General features: G+C 39.0%; 1 long non-coding RNA gene across 2 annotated transcripts; it reads right to left on the bottom strand.

Annotated features, from left to right (window-relative positions):
* Positions 1-2,897: 2,897 nt before the first annotated feature.
* Positions 2,898-17,884, bottom strand: LOC131380809 (uncharacterized). Of its 2 annotated transcripts, none has more exons than XR_009209044.1 (3): positions 15,429-17,884; positions 5,815-5,898; positions 2,898-4,812 (listed from the first exon to the last, which is right to left on the bottom strand). It is a non-coding gene; the product is annotated as an uncharacterized LOC131380809 (long non-coding RNA). The 2 variants fall into 2 exon arrangements; XR_009209043.1 differs by having other exon boundaries at positions 4,408-4,812; positions 15,450-15,672.
* Between the last annotated feature and the right edge of the window lie 1,350 nt (positions 17,885-19,234).

Genomic DNA, 19,234 nt, shown 5'->3' with positions numbered 1-19,234 from the left:
CCACATAGATCCTCTTCCCCCTCCCACCCCAAGTCATATTGACATGTTTATAATCTTCATTTTTGAAATGGACAAACTGCCAGGTGTCTAAAACTTATTTTAATTCACAGATAGTTCTTGCATGAAGTTTGTTTCTATTGAAAGTTATCATACGAATCCTATGCACGTGGTTTCACAAACAACAGAAGAAATTTGAAGCCATATAATACTGACATTGAAAACCAATATCTCTAGTCAAATTGTGCTTGTGTGGAGAAATGGGAGATGTCAAGGTTGAATTTGATCAAAAATGTCACATTGACACAAATGCAGAGAAAGTTCAAAAATAGAGAACTTAAAAGGGAATGATCATCAACCTTTGGTATATTTTACATTTAATTTTTAACTAAATATCACGAAAAAGTACTGGAACTCACACTTTTCTTTAAAAGGCTTAAATTAACTAAATTTCTGTTGTCCACATTGAATTATGTAGTATCAGGAATTTAAGAGGTTGCCTTCCACTCTTACTCCTTTTTTATGAAAACACTGCCCATCTTACCTTGCCTCAGCTTCTCTTTCTGCAAAATATGCATGATAAATGCATCTTTATATCTTGGAGATGTTGTGAGACATAGCTAATAAATGATTATACAGCATAGCTCTTTGAAGTATAAAGCACTGCATAATTGCTAAATACTATAATAATCATCCTCATAATAATAGTAATTTTCAACCAACACATCAACCAGACCCAGATGCCTTTAGTCACCTCCCAGTTAGACAAAAGTATATATACCAACTACTAAATCAAGTAAAAATCTTTCCTATGCAGAATCTGAAGTCAGACTGCCGGTGACACATCTCAGTTTCATCACTTGCTGGCTGTGTGACCCAGCTCATACAAGACAGCTAATCTCCAACCTCTATCTCTTCACTATAAAAATTACAATAATAATAATACCCACCTCATAGGATTTTTGTGAGAGTTCAACAAATTAATACACGTAGAACTCTGAACTAGTGGCTGGCAGACTATAAGGGCTCAGTGAACATTAGCAGTGGTGATGACTTGCAGCAATATCTGAAAAAAAAAGTGGGCAGCAGTCTAGCCATGTTATTGGATAGTAAGTCAATCTGTTCAACTTGGAGAATAATTGGTACTGCCCTCTAGGTTACCATGTTAATATTCATCAAATATAAGCTCTTTAATATTGAACTTTGATATCAAAAGGAAAGGTGAGACATTTCATTTTCATTTTCCCAGTCTGTTTAGTCTTTTTTTTTCTGGAGACAGGTTCTTGCTCTGTCACCCAGGCTGATGTGCAGTGGCGCAGTCACTGCAGCCTTGATCATCTGAGCTCAAGCGATCCTCCCACCTCAGCCTCCTGAGTAGCTGGCACTACAGGCGTGCACCACCATGCCCAGCTAATTTTTATATTTTTTGTAGAGACACAGCTTTGCTATGTTGCCCAGGCTGGTCCTAGGCTCAGGTGATCTGCCCTGCTTAACCTCCCAAAGTGTTGGGACTATAGGCATGAGCCACTGTGCCCAGCTATTTTTATTCCTTATAATCATTGTGCATGTAATAAATGACTACATTTTTATTATAGAAATGATTAGGAAAAAATTGAGTAAAATTTAAAAGTACCTCTTCATCACTAATACTCCCCATGCCCCAGCCCATTCTTCTCTGCAGATGTAACCACTATAAATGATTTGGTGTGTTGCTTTCCAGGCATTTATCTGTGCATTTATATTCATATAAAGAAAACCCAATGGAAACATGAAAGTATGTGCTTAAAGCACCCAAAAGATGGAATTTCACAATGATGCCTGGGCTGATCTCGAACTGCTGGGCTCAAGCAATCCTCCTGCCTCAGCCTCCCTAGTAGCTGGAATTACAGGCATGTGCCACTGTGCCTGGCCCCACTAAAAAAAAAATCTAAAGGATTTTGTGTTTTTCAATCATTATTAAGTAATTTACAAAATAGAAGGAGGAAAATGTGGTTAAAATTTCAATGCGATATGAAAAAAAATTACCAAAGTGAAATTCTTAGAGAAACTTTTGATAATAAAGATCTTATACACATGTCAAAAAAAAAAAGAAATTTGTGTTTTTACAAATTCATAGATATAAAAAAAAATCAGCTTGTTAGGACTTCCTTATACTAATTTAATTTTAACATGGTTTTAATTCTTAAATTAAACAAAATAATATTTACTATGGACAATAAGCTCTTTAGTGCTTACGATTTTTCTTTTTTCTTTTTTTTGAGACAAAGTCTTGGTCTTGTCCCCCCGGCTGGAGTGCAATGGTGCAATCTTGGTTCACTGCAACCTCCACCTCCCAGGTTCAAGTGATTCTCCTGCCTTGGCCTCCCAAGTAGCTGGGATTACAGGTGCCTGCCACCATGCCTAGCTAATTTTAATTTTTTTATATTTTTAGTAGAGACGGCGTTTCACCATGTTGGCCAGGCTGGTCTTGACCTCCTGACCTCAGGTGATCCGCCTGCCTTGGCCTCCCAAAGTGCTGGGATTACAGGCGTGAGCCACCTCGCCCGGCCACGATCTGTCTTAAGATCTTAATCCAAGCTTGTTTTATACGTATGTATGCACCAATATTTTTAAATACATAAATGTAATCATATTGTTTTGCAAATGACTTTATTTAAGTGAGCGATTTTACACATCATGATATTTCTTAGTGGCAATCTAAATAAGGAACTTAAACTGTATCTGCCATTTTGCTCCCCTAAAAACTATTCTTGTCTAAGGGTCCTGTTAGAACAACTTGAGTTTCAAAAGCTTCCATTTTTGCTAAAGCAAATTTCATTTTCCATCACATTTCCAAGCCCATGTAATACAATCCTTTCTTAATCTCTACAGAGTGTATGATGGAGAGAAATCCTACCGACCAGGAGCCTTCTAAATGGTAACTATGGAGAGATGCCAAGGAAATTGAATGGTGCCAAATGCAAAATCCTCAAGTTGCTCTCTAAACCAAAGAAATTCACTGGGAGCTGGATTTCACTGAGGCAGGAAGTATTTCACCTACAAAGACAGAGCACATGTGGAGATTATATTTGGGACCAGGGAACAAAGAAGAAAAGGAAAGCTACATTGTATTTCAGTTGTATTTCAGGAGACAGTAAAAAGAGAACGTTCCCTGAAGTAAAAATAACCAATGACCTTTGGTGCAGGAAAAATATTTAAGCAATAGTTTATAATTAAGTTTATTTAAATTTTTCCCTTATAGGAAATTAACTGCTGAAAATCTGTTATTCCTTTAGCAAGTTCAATGCACATAGAATGCACAGAGACAGAGAGATCCAGAATTATTTCAAATTTCAAAAATTATATTTATTTGAAATAACCCTGGATCTAAACTACTACAAATGTTTGTTGCATACTCAATATGCGTAGGAGGTCAGGGGAATACCAAGAACTCCAAGTTACAGAACAAGTTCTCTAAGTGCTTCAAAGTGCCAGTTAGGGAGATAAGTTAGGGGCTCATAGAAAAAGAACCGTAATAATGCTAAGGATCCTGTGGTAAATGCTGAATGAATAACAGAGTCATTCATTTTTGGAGACCTCTTCCCTCACTCATGGTCTTAGGACCAGGTAAGAGATAGAACTTAAATCATGTCTTAAAGGATTTTGGAAATTACAGGAAAAGAAGGGACATGAAAAGGATCCCAGCATTAAAAAAAAGTACAGATGCAGCAAAGTACCAAGCACATCTAGCAGACCTTGAGCAGATCCTTTTAACTGCAACAAAGGGTTTGTGCCAACTAGGAGAAAACTTTGAGTAAGTAGGTTGGGCCTCTGCTCTGAAGGGCCTTGACTACTAAATTAAGATATTTGGACATTATCTTTTTAAGCAATAAAGAATCAAAGCTGGTTTCCTGTGAAGCAACATGATTAAAGTATGCTTTCTAAAAATCTTTATTTTTTTATGAAGAAAATTTGCAAAACACAGAAAACCACCAAAAATAGAATAAAAATTGGCATGCGCCTATAATCCCAGCTACCCAGAGACTGAGGCAGGAGAATCCCTTGAAACTGGGACACAGAGCTTGCAGTGAGCCGAGATCGCACCACTGCACTCCAGCCTGGGTGACAGAGTGAGACTTTGTCTCAATACATACATACATACATACATACATAATAGTAAAATAAAAAATAAAAATAAAAATTACCTGGAAATCCATCATCCATAAATATGTTAAACTTTGATGGCTAAATGTACAGCATTTTATTTCTGGTCATATATTTGTGTGTGTGCACGTGTGTGTGTGTGTGTGTGTGTGTGTGTAGACTGAGATAATGTTTTATTTATTCAACATTATATTGTGAGTTTTTCAACATGATTTTTAATGAACTGCATTGTATTTCATTATATAAATGCAATATGTGTCCAATTTTTCCATTTTTCATCCAGGCATAAATAACTAAGATTAATCCAAGGTTAACATAAGCAGTATTTACAAAGGATTGGAGTAAGGATAAACTGAGAGCAGGAAGACTAATTAAGAAGCTACTGGTAGAGAACTGCTTGAATAAAGGGCATGTTCACACACTGGAATAGTTTATAACTATTATATTACATTATAATTATTATTTCAAAGAATGATACTGCTCCCAGTGTAATATTGTGAAGTGATCTCCAAGGTAGATTTTCTGGGTTTCTCCTCTTCTCCCCAGTCTCTTAAATTTGTAGTGCTCCAGAACTCAGTCCTTTCTCTTCTCCTTCAACTACATTTCCTCCCTTGGTAATCTCATCCAGTCCCAAGGATTTAAATACTGTCTATATGTTAACCACTTGATGGCCTGTGGAAAGAAAAAGTATTCTATATACACAGATGGATACACATTTCCTGAAAAAGCATTCGAAACTGTAAGTTGGAAATGCCTGCTCCACCAATGCTATCCAATAGGACAAATTACAAATACAACACACTAGTGTACTGCCCTCAGAGGGGTGCTTGTAAGTGAGGGGTCTTGAAGCTGAGTATATGCTACAGCTCAAGTCAAGGCCTATAGGCAGGAGCAGAATGATGTGATGAAGGAATCAGGAAGGGTGCACCACCACTACAAAGTCCGGCGATGGGATGGGTAGGGAAAAAATCACCTTGGGCAATTTGCTCTTTAACTTCTACTCATTCAGATGTTTGTAGACTAATAACCTGAAAGCATCATTTGATTCAGGTTTCTAATAAATGGCATGTAAGCCATTGTGACAAGGGGTGGAGGGAGAAAGACTCTGTTGACCAGTGAACAAAATAATGATCCTGAGATAGAAAGCAAATATACATGATTCTTCATTTTCAATACCTTCTCCATGTCAAAGTTTTTTTCATTGTTTCTTTTATGAGCTCTGCTTTTCATCAAATAACCCCTTCAACTAAAATTTTCAAAGAATTCTTTCTTTCCATCTTGAAAAGGCCTACCTACTTTTATACAATTGCACTTTGCCTTCCTTTTTGTGTAATTGGGTACAAACATGTAAAAATATTTATACTCCTTTCTAATCTATAGAAAACCATTTTGGGGGTCTTGAAAACAGACTCCTTACAGATGGAGAGAATGAGAGAAATGTCCTCAGTGTGCTGGCTAAAAACTGCAATGTCTGCCCAGCACTGTGCCTCCTCTCATAACAGGGGATGCTCTGCTGAATGAGCCCTTGTATGTCAAGATTCAAAAAGTTCTTGTTTGCTCCAGTTGAACAAAGCTCTCACAGACAGTGGGATCTGCAGGGTAGCCACCAAGTGTGTTAAACCAATGCTCCCTCCACCACACTGCTGAATAGTTTATCGTAATGGCAGTTCTCACCTTCATGTATAGAGGCCGGTGTTCATGTTGCCGTCCTGCACAGAGCTCCCACTGACTTCAAAGGAAATGACATAGAACAGAACCCTGTGGTGTAAGGAGAAACAAGCAGCATCTGATCAGAATCAGGCCACTTTTTTTTCATTCCCTCTGTATAAATGGCTAAATTTATATACGGAATATCTAAAGGCCACCTTTCACTTCAGCAGTTTATGAATTGTCAGATATACATACACTTATTGGGAAGTTCAACACTGGACTGCTTTTTATGTAGGAGGGAAAGGGAGGGGAGTGTGTGTTAGAAAAATCCACCTCAATCCCACGTATTTCTTGGTCTGTAAGACCCTCAAGAGACCAACGTGATTTGGGGCTAGTTTAGGGGTTCTGTTTTACTTATAGCTGTCCTTGAGGCACATGCTGAAGAAAAAGAAGGAGGAGGAGAAAAAGAGGAGAGGAAAAAAAGAGAAAAAAGAAAGTGTAAGTGTATGTTTATTAAGTCTCTGGATAGGGGAAGTCATTCTAAGCTTAAAAGCAAGGAGAGGGGATAAATCAAAATGAAATAGGTTAAAAAGGCAAATGAAAAGCTGTGTCAATTATGACAGGTAAAAGATTAATATTCCTAATGTATTCAAATTATCCACAAATTGGCTAAAAATGTAATAAAACCAATTCTAGATGGATAAAATGATACAATTTAAATTTTCTAAAAATGTTTAGCTAAAGTAATGCATAGGTGAATATCTGACCTCTGGATAGGAAAGGGAGTTCGAAGCTTAAACATAGTATAAGAAATCACAGTGGCCAGGCGCGGAGGCTCACTCCTGTAATCCCAACACTTTGGGAGGCTGAGGCAGGCAGATCACGAGGTCAAGAGATCAAGACCAGGCCGGGCGCGGTGGCTCACGCTTGTAATCCCAGCACTTTGGGAGACCGAGGCGGGCGGATCACGAGGTCAGGAGATCGAGACCATGGTGAAACCCCGTCTCTACTAAAAATACAAAAAAATTAGCCGGGCGTGGTGGCGGGCGCCTGTAGTCCCAGCTACTCGGAGAGGCTGAGGCAGGAGAATGGCGTGAACCCGGGAGGCGGAGCTTGCAGTGAGCCGAGATTGCACCACTGAACTCCAGCCTGGGTGACAGAGCGAGACTCTGTCTCAAAAAAAAAAAAAAAAAAAAAAGAGATCAAGACCATCCTGGCCAACGTGGTGAAACCCCGTCTCTACTAAAAAGACAAAAATTAGCTGGGCATAGTGGCAGGCGCCTGTAATCCCAGCTACTTGGGAGGCTGAGGCAAGAGAATCGCTTGAACCTGGGAGGCAGAGGTTGCAGTGAGCCAAGGTCATGCCATTGCATTCCAGCCTGGGCAAAAAGAAAGAAACTCTCTCTCAAAAGAAAAAAAAAAAAAAGCAAAAACAAAAACAAAGAAATCACAAAGAAAAAGATCAACACATTTGACCATATGAAAAATCAAAATTCTGTAAATTAAAAAAATAAATAAAAATTAAAACAGCCAACTTGGAAAATATTTGCAACAAATAGTTATCCTGAATTTATAAAGAACTCAAGGCTGGGCTTGGTGGCTCATGCCTGTAATCCCAGCTGTTTGGGAGGCTGAGGCAGGCAGATTGTTTGAGCTCAGGAGTTTGAGACTAGCCTGGACAACATGATGAAAACCCATCTGTAAACAAACATTTAAAAATTAACCGGATGTGGTGGTGCATGCCTGTAGGCTCAGCTACTTGTGAGGCTAAGATGGGAGGATCACTTGAGCTCAGGAGGTGGAGGCTGCAGTGAGCCGAGATCACACCACTGCACTCCAGCCCAGGTGATAGAGCAAGGCCCTTTCTCAAAAAATAATAATAATAATAAAAATAAAGAACTCAAGAAAGTTGATTTTTTAAAAAAAAGTAATAAAAGATTTCCATAGAATAAAAGGCAAAGGATTCAGAAAGTTCATGGAAACATAAATTAAAATGGCTAATAAACACTTGAAAATGTTCAATATTACTAATAACCAATGAGTAATGAAATACAAACTTTTTCACTTCAAATAGGCAAATATGAAAAAATGAAACTATACATTGTAGTCTTTTCAAATACAAGCAATGAACAGAAAATATAGTGAAAAAGAAATGCTTATTCAAAATAGCAACAAAACAAATAAAATGCCAAAGAATATACTTAGTGTGCAGAACCTAAATAAGGAAAGTGAGTTTTCCTCCCTTTCTCGCCAGAAGGCAGCCTCATGGGGGCCAGGCCTGCATAGGAAGAGTGTTCTAGCAAGGTAGCAGCCTAAAGGTGTCAGGAAATTGGCAATATGTAGGGAGATTAAGCAAATTAGTAGAATATTAAGGATAATGACAGTCAAGTTGCTCACTGTCAGAGAAAAGAGGTGTAAACATGGACGGGGAAAGCTAGAATAAGCCCTGTGGCAATGGATCAGAGTTGAACCTATCAGTGTGAACTTATGGTTTTCAATATATAAAGACAGATATAAAGAATAAACACAGGGCTGGGCGCGGTGGCTCACACCTGTAATCTCAGCACTTTCGGAGGCCCAGGCAGGTGGAACACTTGAGGTCAGGAGTTCAAGACCAGCCTGGCCAATATGGTGAAACCCCATCTCTACTAAAAATACAAAAATTAGCAGGACATGGTGGCACGCTCCTGTAATCCCAGCTACTCAGGAGCCTGAAGCAGGAGAAACGCTTGAACTGGGAGGTGGAGGTTGCAGTGAGCTGAGATCGTGCCGTTGCACTCCAGCCTGGGCAAAGAAGCAAGATTCCATCCCAAAAATAAATAAATAAATTAATTAACATAGATGTAAATGCATGTATGCATATATGTATATAAATGTATATGTGAAAATACCTATATAGGTACATATGTATATGCATACATGTATTGCCCTAGCTCAGTTAGTGAGGCAGCCTCAGAGAAGCAATGCCATAGTAATGGTGAGCACTCCGTGTCTCGATCTTAGTTTCTGAATATCTTTCTGTCTTCTCCACATTTACTCTGTTATTTAGGGATCTCATCCACTTTCTAACGCTTCATGCCGATGACACCTACATGTATATGTCAAGACTAGACCTTTCATCTAAGCCCCAGATTACTATATTCAAACTGCTTATCTGACATCTCTACTTTATTGTGTCACACACGTTTCAAATTTAGCATAGTCAAAATAGAATCTTTAATTTCCCTGTGCCCTTCCAATCTATTTCCTCCATTATTTGTATCTTATAAATGGCAATGTTATTCACTCAGTTACCGAAGTCAGAAGGCTGGGAGTTAAAATCCTTTCCCTTTCCCTTATCCTTCATTGTCAGTTCACTAGCCACTCCAGACGGGGTTCTACCTCCCAAATGTATCTTGAATTCATTCACTTTTCCCATCTTCACTTGGGACTGTGTCAGTTTAAATTACTGCTCTTCCTCTCCTGATTTACTGTGATGGCTTTTGACTGGCCCCTCCACTTCTATGGAAACTTCCTTACATTCCATTATCAACATAACCAGAGTAAACTCCTGAAATGTAATTGAAGCGTGCCATTCTCCTCTTTAAAACACTTCCATGTTTTTCCAGCCTTTTAGAACAAATCCAAGTGCCTGGCTATGGCTAGAAAGACCCCTGCATGATTGGAACACCTGCCTGAAGTCTCCAACTTCGCACCATGTATCTTATTTCATCAGTCACAACTCTGCAGTCAAAGTGTCCTGTGCAGGCTGGGCATGGTGGCTCATGCTTGTAATTCCAGCACTTTGGGGGGCTGAGGTGGGTGGATCACTTGAAGCCAGGAGTTTGAAATTAGCCTGGCCAACACGGTGAAACCTCATCTCTACTAAAAATACAAAAAAACTAGTCAGGTGTGGTGGTGCACACCTGGTCCCAGCTACTCAGGAGGCAGGAGAATCACTTGAACTTTGGAGGGGGAGGTTGCAGTGAGCCAAGATCGCACTACTTCACTCCAGCCTGGGCAACAGAGCGAGACTCTGTCTCAGAAAAAGTGTCCTCTGCAATTGATGCTCCTAGAACACACCAACCTCTTTCCTCTTTCAGGATTTTTGCACTTGCTCTTGTTTCTGTTTGTAATGCTCTTCTTTCAGCTTTCCACATGGTTGGCCCCTTCTCATTCTTTAGTTTTTAACTTCAATGTCAATTTCTCACTGGATGCTGTGGCTCATGCCTATAATCCCAGGACTTTGGGAGGCCAAGGAGGATGAGTCACCTGAGGTCAGGAGTTTGAGACCAGCCTGACCAACATGGTGAAGCCCTGTCTCTACTAAAAATACAAAATTAGCCGGGTGTGGTGGGGTATGCCTGTAATCCCAGCTACTCGGGAGGCTGAGGCAGGAGAATAACTTGAACCCAGGAGGTGGAGGTTGCAGTGAGCCGAAATCGCACCATTGCACTCCAGCCTGGGCAATAAGAGTGAAACATCATCTCAAAAAACAAAAACAAAAACGTCAATTTCTCAAGGCGGAATTTCCTGGTCATCTTATCTAAGTAGGACTCTCTATTATTCCCTTTCACAGCCAACTGTTTATATTCTTCCCAATACAAGCTGTAATTGTTTTATTTATTTGTTTGGTTGTGTGTGTCTTTCACTAGAGTATAAGTTGTGCAAGGGAGGTCATCTTGTGTTCCTATGTATTCCCATTATTTAGCATGGTGTCTGGTGTATACTGTATAGTTGATAAATTTTTATTGAATTCACATATCCATCTGACAAGGGATTAATAACCAGAATATATAAGGAGCTCAAACAATTCAGTAGCAAAATCCCAAATAATCCAATTTTTAAATGGGCAAAAGATCTGAATAGACATTTCTTCTTCTTATTATTATTATTATAATACTTTAAGTTCTAGGGTACATGTGCACAACGTGCAGGTTTGTTACATAGGTATACATGTGCCATGTTGGCTTGCTGCATGACATTTCTTAAAAGAAGATATACAAATGGCCAACAGGTATATGAAAAAAAAAAGTTCAACATCACTAATCATCAGAGAAATGCAAATCAAAACCACAATGAGATTTCATCTCACCCCAGTTAAAATGGCTTTTATCAAAAAGACAGGGAATAACGCATGCTGGCAGAGATGTAAAGAAAGGGGACCCTCATACATAGTTGGTGGGAATGTCACTTAGTACAGCTATTATGGAAAACTGCAAGGAAGTTCCTTAAAAAACTAAAAATAGAATTGCCATATGATTCACCAATTTCACCACTAGATATATATCCAAAAGAAAGGAAATCAATATATCAAAGATATGTCTGCACTCCCCTGTTTATTGCAACACTATTCACAACAGCCAAAATATAAAATCAACCTAAGTGCCCATAAACGGATGAATGGATAAAGAAAATGTGGCATATATACAAGACAGAACATTATTCGGCAATAAAAATTAAACCCTGCCATTTGCAGCAACATAGATGGAACTGGAGGTCATTATGTTAAGTGAAGTAAGCCAGGCACAGAAAGACAAATATCACATGTTCTCACTCATATGTGGGAACTTAAAAAGTAGATTTTGTGAAGATAGAGAGTAGATTGGTAGTTTTCAGAGGCCAGGAAGGGTAGAGGGGAAGGCGAGGATGGACAGAGGTTGATTAATGGGTACAAATATACAGTTTAACAGAATAATTAAGACCTAGAGTTTGATAGATCAGAAGGGTGACTATAGTTTACAACAATCTATTGTATATTTCAAAATAGCTAGAAGATAATAATTTGAATGTTTCAAACATAAAGAAAAGACAAATATATAAGGTGATGGCTATCCCAGTTATACTGGTTTGAACTTTATAAATTATATGAATGTATTACATTATCGCAGGTTCTCCCAAACTATGTACACCTATGATGTATCAATAAAAATTAAAAATAATAAAAATGTACAGAAATCTACTATGTGTGAGGTGCTAAGGACTCAGGAATGAAACAAAACTTTCTCTCACATGGCTTATAACCTAGGAGAGAAGTAAGTAGGAAAGCAAATAAGAAATGGCTATTCTGCATAATTAGTGCTATGGTGGGGGGAAGTAAAGGTGAGTATAGCATCATCTAGAGAAGCCCCTATTCTGAGGCTCAAGGAAGATCACAAAAGGCTTTTTTTTTTGGAGGCTGTAACACCTTAGTAAAACCTACAGGATGGATCAGTTAGTCATCCAAGATACAGTGGGTGAGGACAGAAGCAAAGAACAACATGTATCTGGAAAGGAAGGAGGGCATGACATGATCCAACAGGCTAAGCCTTAGGGCTGCCAGAGTAGAGTGGAGGATGAGGAAGATGAATGGGAAGAGATAAAGATATAAATAAGCTGATATAATGGTAAACCTCACCAAACATCTTGAGGAAATGGGAAGGTCATTGGAATGCTGTATACAGGGAATAGCATGACCAGTTTTGTGTTACACAAGGTCATTCTGGCTGTACTGTATATAAGGGATTGAAGACCAAGAGTTAGGAGGCCATGGCAGCAACCTAGGTGAAAGCTGGCAGAATAACAGTGACCTCAACTGGGTTAGTAACAATGGGACTATAAAGAATAAGAAGACAGATCTGAGAGCCATTTAAAAAGTGGCAGTCACAAAAATTAGCAACTCAATAAGTAATTTGATAAATGATGTGGGGACAACTGGTTAAATATTTGGAGGAAAAGCGTTAGATTTTTATATCAAAATTACATCAAAATTAACTCCAGGTCAGCGAAAGACTTGAATGGTTAAAGAATGAAATTATAAAACTATCAGAAGACTTCTGGTCAAGATGAATGACACTTTGAGATACCCCATCTCTTCCAAATCCACTTATGATAGGCAGCTAAAAAACAAAGCTGATTCCACTTCTCTTGCTGAGGCTATAGCACTATACAGAGCTGTGGACTGGAGGAGGAAGGACAAAGACACAGTAAGAACTGAATAGGTGGGGCACGGTGGCTCGTGCCTGTAATCTCAGCACTTTGGGAGGCCAAGCTGGGCGGATCATCTGAGGTCAGGAATTCGAGACCAGCCTGGCCAACATGGTGAAACCCGTCTCTACTAAAAATACACACACACACACACACACACACACACACACACACACACACACACACATTAGCTGGGAGGGGTGATGCATGCCTGTAATTCCAGCTACTTAGGAGGCTGAGGCAGGAGAATCATTTGAACCCGGGAGGCAGAGCTTGCAGTGAGCGGTGACACTGCATTCCAGCCTGGGTGACAGAGCAAGATACTGTTGCAAAAAATAAAACAAACAAAAACCAAAACAAAACATTAAATGTAGAAAGCAAACCTATAACACTTTTAAAAGAAAACAAGAGAATGTATTTATGACCTTAAGGTAAGGAAGGATTGTCAAATTTAAGCATTAAACCCTTTATTTGACAAGTGACACCGTAAGTAAGTGATAAGGCAATCCACAAACTTACCTTTGCAATGAAAGAACATACTTTCAAAGCATTTTGCCACACTGGACCTAGAAAAGGTGTAGGTGTGCTCCTTGCATTGATGGTTCTAAATCTTTTTCCCTCTTTCCTTCCTGAAACTTCTGTTTTGATTAAGATGTAATTGGACTATACCACTCACTTCTGCTCCTTGTTATACATTCATTCTCCCATCTGGAGACACTCATCTTTCCTTGAAGATTTTAGCTGGTGGTTCACTATTACTCCAATATTACTTTTGTCATAATTCTTGGTGATTTTAATATCGACTTATATGGACCTTCCAGTAACCTAGCTTCTAAGTTCTTTGGCCTCCTCTTCTTGATATTGTCTTCTATCTTGGCAACTCACTAACATGGTTATACCTCTAGACCTGCACTGTCCAATATGATAACCACATTTCTCATGTTGCTTTTAAATTTTAAATTTATTAAATTTAAAATTTAAATATTATTTCTTCCACTGAAGTTCTACTGGATAGTGCTGCTTTAGATCTTGTCATTACCAATAAATAACTGCAGCTTCTCCATAATGTCATTATTAAGCATCATATTTTCTGACCTTTTTTTTTTTTTCTTTTTCTTTTTTTGAGGGACAGGGTCTCTCTGTTGCTCAGGCTGGAGTGCTATGGCGTGATCATGGTTCATTGCAGCCTCAAACTCCTGGGCTACAGCGATCATCCCGCCTCAGCTTACTAAGTAGCTGGGACTACAGGTGAATGCCACCACACTCTCCTGAGTTTTTTTTTTTTTTTTTTTTTAAGAAAGAGTCTCACTCTGTAGCTCAGGCTGGAGTGCAGTGGTGAGATCTTGGCTCACTGCAACTTCCACCTCCCAGGTTCAGGCGATTCTCCTGCCTCAGCCTCCTAAGTAGCTGGGATTATATGCACCCACCACCATGCTGGGCTAATTTTTTGCATTTTTAGTAGAGACGGGGTTTCACGATGTCGGTCAGGCTGGTCTTGAACTCCTGACCTCAAGTGATCCGCCCGCATCAGCCTCCCAAAGTGCTGGGATTGCAGGCGTGGGCTACCATGCCTGGCCTTATTTTTTATTTTTTAGAGATGGGGTCTTGATATTTTTCCCAGTCTGGTCTTGAACTTCTGGCCTCAAGTGATCCTCCCACCTCAGCCTCCCAAGTGGCTGGAATTGTAGGCAAGATCTTCTGTTTTTAAAGCTTATTCTTTGACTCCAACCATTTTTCAAATATATCTGTACCTATAATATATTAATTCCTCAACCATTTATTGTCCCTAACCTGTGTCATGTGCCAATTTTCATTATTATTCAACCTAAATTCTGTGATCAATCATTATAACCTTGCATGCATCCTAAACTCTCTTGTCTTGTCCCTCTTACTTTTTATTGATTTTTTTTAACTTTGCAAATCCTGGTTAAATCTAACTTTCTGCCTGCTTGTTACTAGGATCCAGTTCTCCATTTAAATCTGCACTGCACCTCTGCAGCTAAATGTGGTTGGAGGGAAAAACACATAACCATCACTAACCTCACTTGAGTGCTTAATGCTACCTACCAATCATTATTGTTTCTTAGTCCAGACTCTCATTCTTCTAGACTTTTCAGAGTTTCTCCTAACTTTCAAGCCTCTGAAAACATCCCCCCATCCTCACTCTCAACTGATGAGTTGTATCTTATTTCTATTGAAAAATAATGGCAATCAGAAAGGAATTTTCATGTGTTCTCACTGTCACATCTCCTCACCTACTTGCATTTGTGTTCACGTGCTCTGCCTTCTCACATGTTACTGTGAATGGACTGTCTATGCTCCTAATGAAGGCCAGTTCTCTATTATGTGCTAGATCTCACTCTCTGTAGTCGATTTAGGGACCCCATTACAGCAATTTTCTCCTTTATCTCTGGCATCATCAAGTTTTTTCTCTCTATTGAATCTTTCCCATTAGCACGAAACCATGATTTTATTTCTATTGTCTTAAGAAAAGAAAATAAACCTTACTATTCACCTTACTTTTCCCTTCAGTTACTCCATTTTCTACCTTCTCCTTTTAGCAAAATTCCTTTAAAGAGTAGCCTGCCTATACCTACGATTTCTAACTTCTCCGCTCCCATTCTCTCTTGAATCCACATTGATCAGCTTTTTTTCCCCATCTTAGTCCATTTTGTGCTACTATAACAGAATACCTCAGAGATTTATTGGCTTACACTTCTGGAGGTTGGGAAGTCCAAGACTGAAAAGTGCATCTTGCCAGGGCCTTCTTGCTGCATCATCCCATGGTGGACAGCATCCCATGGCGGAAGGGCAAAGAGAGGGTGAGAGAGACAAAACAGGGCTGAACTCATCCTTTTATAAGGATTCTACTCCAACAATAACAACTCTATTTCTGAGATAATGGCATTAATCCATTCATGAGGGTAGAGTGCTCATGACCTAATCACCTCTTAAATATCCCACCTTTTAATACTGTCACAATAGCAATTAAATTTCAACTTGTGTGGGAGGGGACAAACATTCAAACCATAGCATCCCCCACCATGCCATTAACTCTGTTGTCACTATCACCCAATGTTTCCACATTGCTAAATGTAATGGTCAATGTCAGCCTACATCTTGCTTGACCTATTAGCAGCATGGGACACAGCTGATCCCTCCTTTCTTCTTGAGACACTTTCTTTTCTTGACTTCCAATGTTTCTCCCTACTTTACTATCTCTTCCTTCTCAGTCTCCTTTGTTGGTTTCTCCTTATCTTCCTGACCTCTGAATATTGAAATATCGCAGGCTTTGGATTTCTTCTCTTCACTATCTATACTCACTTTGTGGTAGATTAAATTATGGTTTACAACTACTTGCTTTCTCCCTTCTGTGAATATTATACATCTGCACCCTTTGGATTTGTCTTTAAATGCCTCTGCTGAGCAGAGTATACATTTTTTGCCACATTGCAGGGCTGAGCTATGTGACTTTTTTTGGCTGGTGGAATGGAATAGAATGGAAATATGTGGTGTACGCCATATGCAAGGAGAATCTTTAAATTGGATTGAATGGATTAGTTTGGCCTCTCTTGCTTCTGCCCTTTGCCACGAGTATAGCACAGACAGGGGCTGTAATTTTAGCCTAGGCCCAAGATTAGAAGACACTTGAATCAGACCTATTTGCTGGCCCACAACCTAGAGCAGAGCTGTAGCCTATATGTAGCAAGAGCAAGAAATGAATGTTTGTTGCTGTAATCCACTGAGATTTGGTGCTTGTTAGTTACCTCAACAATGTTAACTAATAAAATTTTCTTTAAACTCTCCTGAGCTCTATGCTTATATATCCAGTTGCCAACTTGGCATCTACATTTAGATGTATCAAAGGAATCTCAAACTCAGCAGGTTCAAAATGAGCTCCTGATATTTCCCACAAAATCTGGTCTTCTTGAAGTCTTGTCATTATCACTAATGTAAACTCCAACAATAACAAAAAAAGGGGGGACAAAAAACTACAGTCACCCTGATTTCTCACTTTTGCTTGCATTCCATGCCCAATTTATCAAAAAATCTTGTTGGTTTTATTTTCAAAATAAATCCAGAGTCTGGAAACTTCTCACCACCTTTACTAGTACCATCTTGGCCCAAGCCATGATCATCTTTGCCCATTTACTGTTACAGCCACACCAATCCCCACCAATGGGGTGGTCACCTTTGCATTCTCCATCACAGCCTCAGCTCCTAAGCATTACTAGAGAAAGTTCCTCTAGAGTAGGAAAACAAAAGTTGATCAATAACTACCCAGTGAATGTTACCCAAGCTTAGTTGGGCCATAATTACTCATGGGTTATCTTTTAATTATCTCTAATCACTTTTTACCACCTCCATCACTATCATAGTCCAAGCCACTATCATCTCTTGTCCCGGTTATTCTGAAAGCCACTCAGTTTACTCCTGCTCTTGTCCCCAGGAATGCGCCTTTTAAAACAGAAAGTCGGATTGTGTTACTCCTTTGTCCAAATTTTCCTTTCCTCGAATGGAAAAATATCACCTCACCATGAGAAAAAAATCATTATAATGGTCCAGAACACCTTACATTTTGCACACATGCACACACACACACACACACACACTCCCCATCTTACTGCTCAGATCTCATCTCTTATGACCCTCACTTTTCTCATTCAGCTTTAGCCACAGTAGCTTCCTTGCTGTTTCTTAAATACATTATTTATGCTCCCACTTCAGAGCCCTTGCATCTGTTGTTCCCTTTACCTAAGATGCCCTTCCACCAAATATCTCTATGGCCTGCTTCCTTACTTTCTTTAGGATTTTACTCAAATGTCACGTTCTCAATGAGGCCTTCCTTCACCACTCTATTTTAAATGGTCCCAGAAATCCCTATCCGGCTTCCCTGCTTTATTTCCCTCTACAGCACTTATCATAAAGTATGTAAAATTTAACATACAACAAATTTTGCTTTTTTATTGTGTTTGTTGCTCCTCTTTCTATACGAGAATGTAAACTCCGTGAACTAAGAGTTGTTTTGGTCTGTTTTATTCATTGTTGTATACTGTGAACTGGTGTAGCCTTCTTCTCAAGCCCTTCCAATAAATTTGGAAATTCTTAATTACTTGAATTAAATCTTTCTCTGCTAAAAAAAAAAAACTACATTGGTTTCTGTTTTCTTTAATGAACCTGACTGATAGACCCATTCTTGCAGAAAAAGAAAATGCTTCTATCTGGAGAGATTGAACCAGAACAACTCTGGACCCTGCAACTATGGGGCATTCAGTGACAGTCTACATATTGAACAATGAGGTCTCCAGCCTTTTTAAACCATTGGCTCTAGACACTAGCTGACAGACTTACAGTACACTATCTTCAGGGAGGAGATTAGGAGATTAGAATATTCGTTATTGGAGCTGCTGGCTTCCCAAGAGAAAAGCATTTTGGGAAAGAGGAAGAGAGCCCTGCCTAATCAACCTGCCAGGCACAGAGGTTCCAATGGACTTTTTATTGCCTCATTCTTAAATCAAGAGACCATCAAGGGTCACCAGATATTAGAAGACATATAGAAGAAAGATTCCAATACAAAATATAGAAAAAAACCCCAAATCTTTAAAAAATGAACTTATGGCCAGGCGTGGTGGCTCACGCCTGTAATCCCAGGACTTTGGGAGGCTGAGGCAGGCAGATCACGAGGTCAGGAGTTTGAGACCAGCCTGGCCAACATAGGGAAACCCCATCTCTACTAAAAAAAAAAAAAAAAAAACCAAAAAAATTATCCGGGTGTGGTGGCACGCACTTGTAGTCCCAGCTACTCAGGAAGCTGAGGCAGGAGAATCGTTTGAACCTGGGAGGCAGAGGTTGCAGTGAGCCAAGACTGTGCCACTGCACTCCAGACTGGCAACAGAGCGAGACTACGTCAAACAAACAAACAAACAACTTATAAGGAATAGAAAGAGTAGATGGAATAGAAGAATAAAGCTTATAAATTACAACTAATATTCTTAGAAAGATAAGATAAAGTATTGCATCTTTACTTTGGTAAGTACTCCTTAAACAATAATAAGATACTCTTAAAAAGGAACATTCAGAGAATTAGAAAAATTTGTAAGTATTAAGAATGTAATAGCAGATAGAAAATTTAATAGGACTGGAAAATATGTCTACTAAGACAGTAGAAAAGAGGAAGGAAAGGATAATAAGATTAGAAACTCAACACAGGAAATTTAGCATCCAACTGATCAAAATTTCAAACTGAGAATAGAGAAAAATTGAGAGCAATAGTCAAATAATTAAAGAAAATTTACAAGAATTAATTGCCAGAAATCCTAAGGTAATATAGAGAAACAAAAAAGACCATGCAGGAAGGAGAAACAGAATGGCCCTAAACTTCTCATAGCAATACTAGATCCTAGACAACAATAAAACAGTGACTTCAAAATTGTCATCAAAATGGATTTCCAATGTTGAATTCTATACAAATCACAAATCACCTGTAAGGGTAAACTAA

The sequence above is a fragment of the Hylobates moloch genome, unplaced genomic scaffold (genome assembly GCF_009828535.3).
Source record: "Hylobates moloch isolate HMO894 unplaced genomic scaffold, HMol_V3 SCAFFOLD_12, whole genome shotgun sequence".
Lineage (NCBI taxonomy): Eukaryota > Metazoa > Chordata > Mammalia > Primates > Hylobatidae > Hylobates > Hylobates moloch.
The sequence above is the reverse complement of the archived record's forward strand: the minus strand, read 5'-3'. Positions and strand labels throughout refer to the sequence as shown.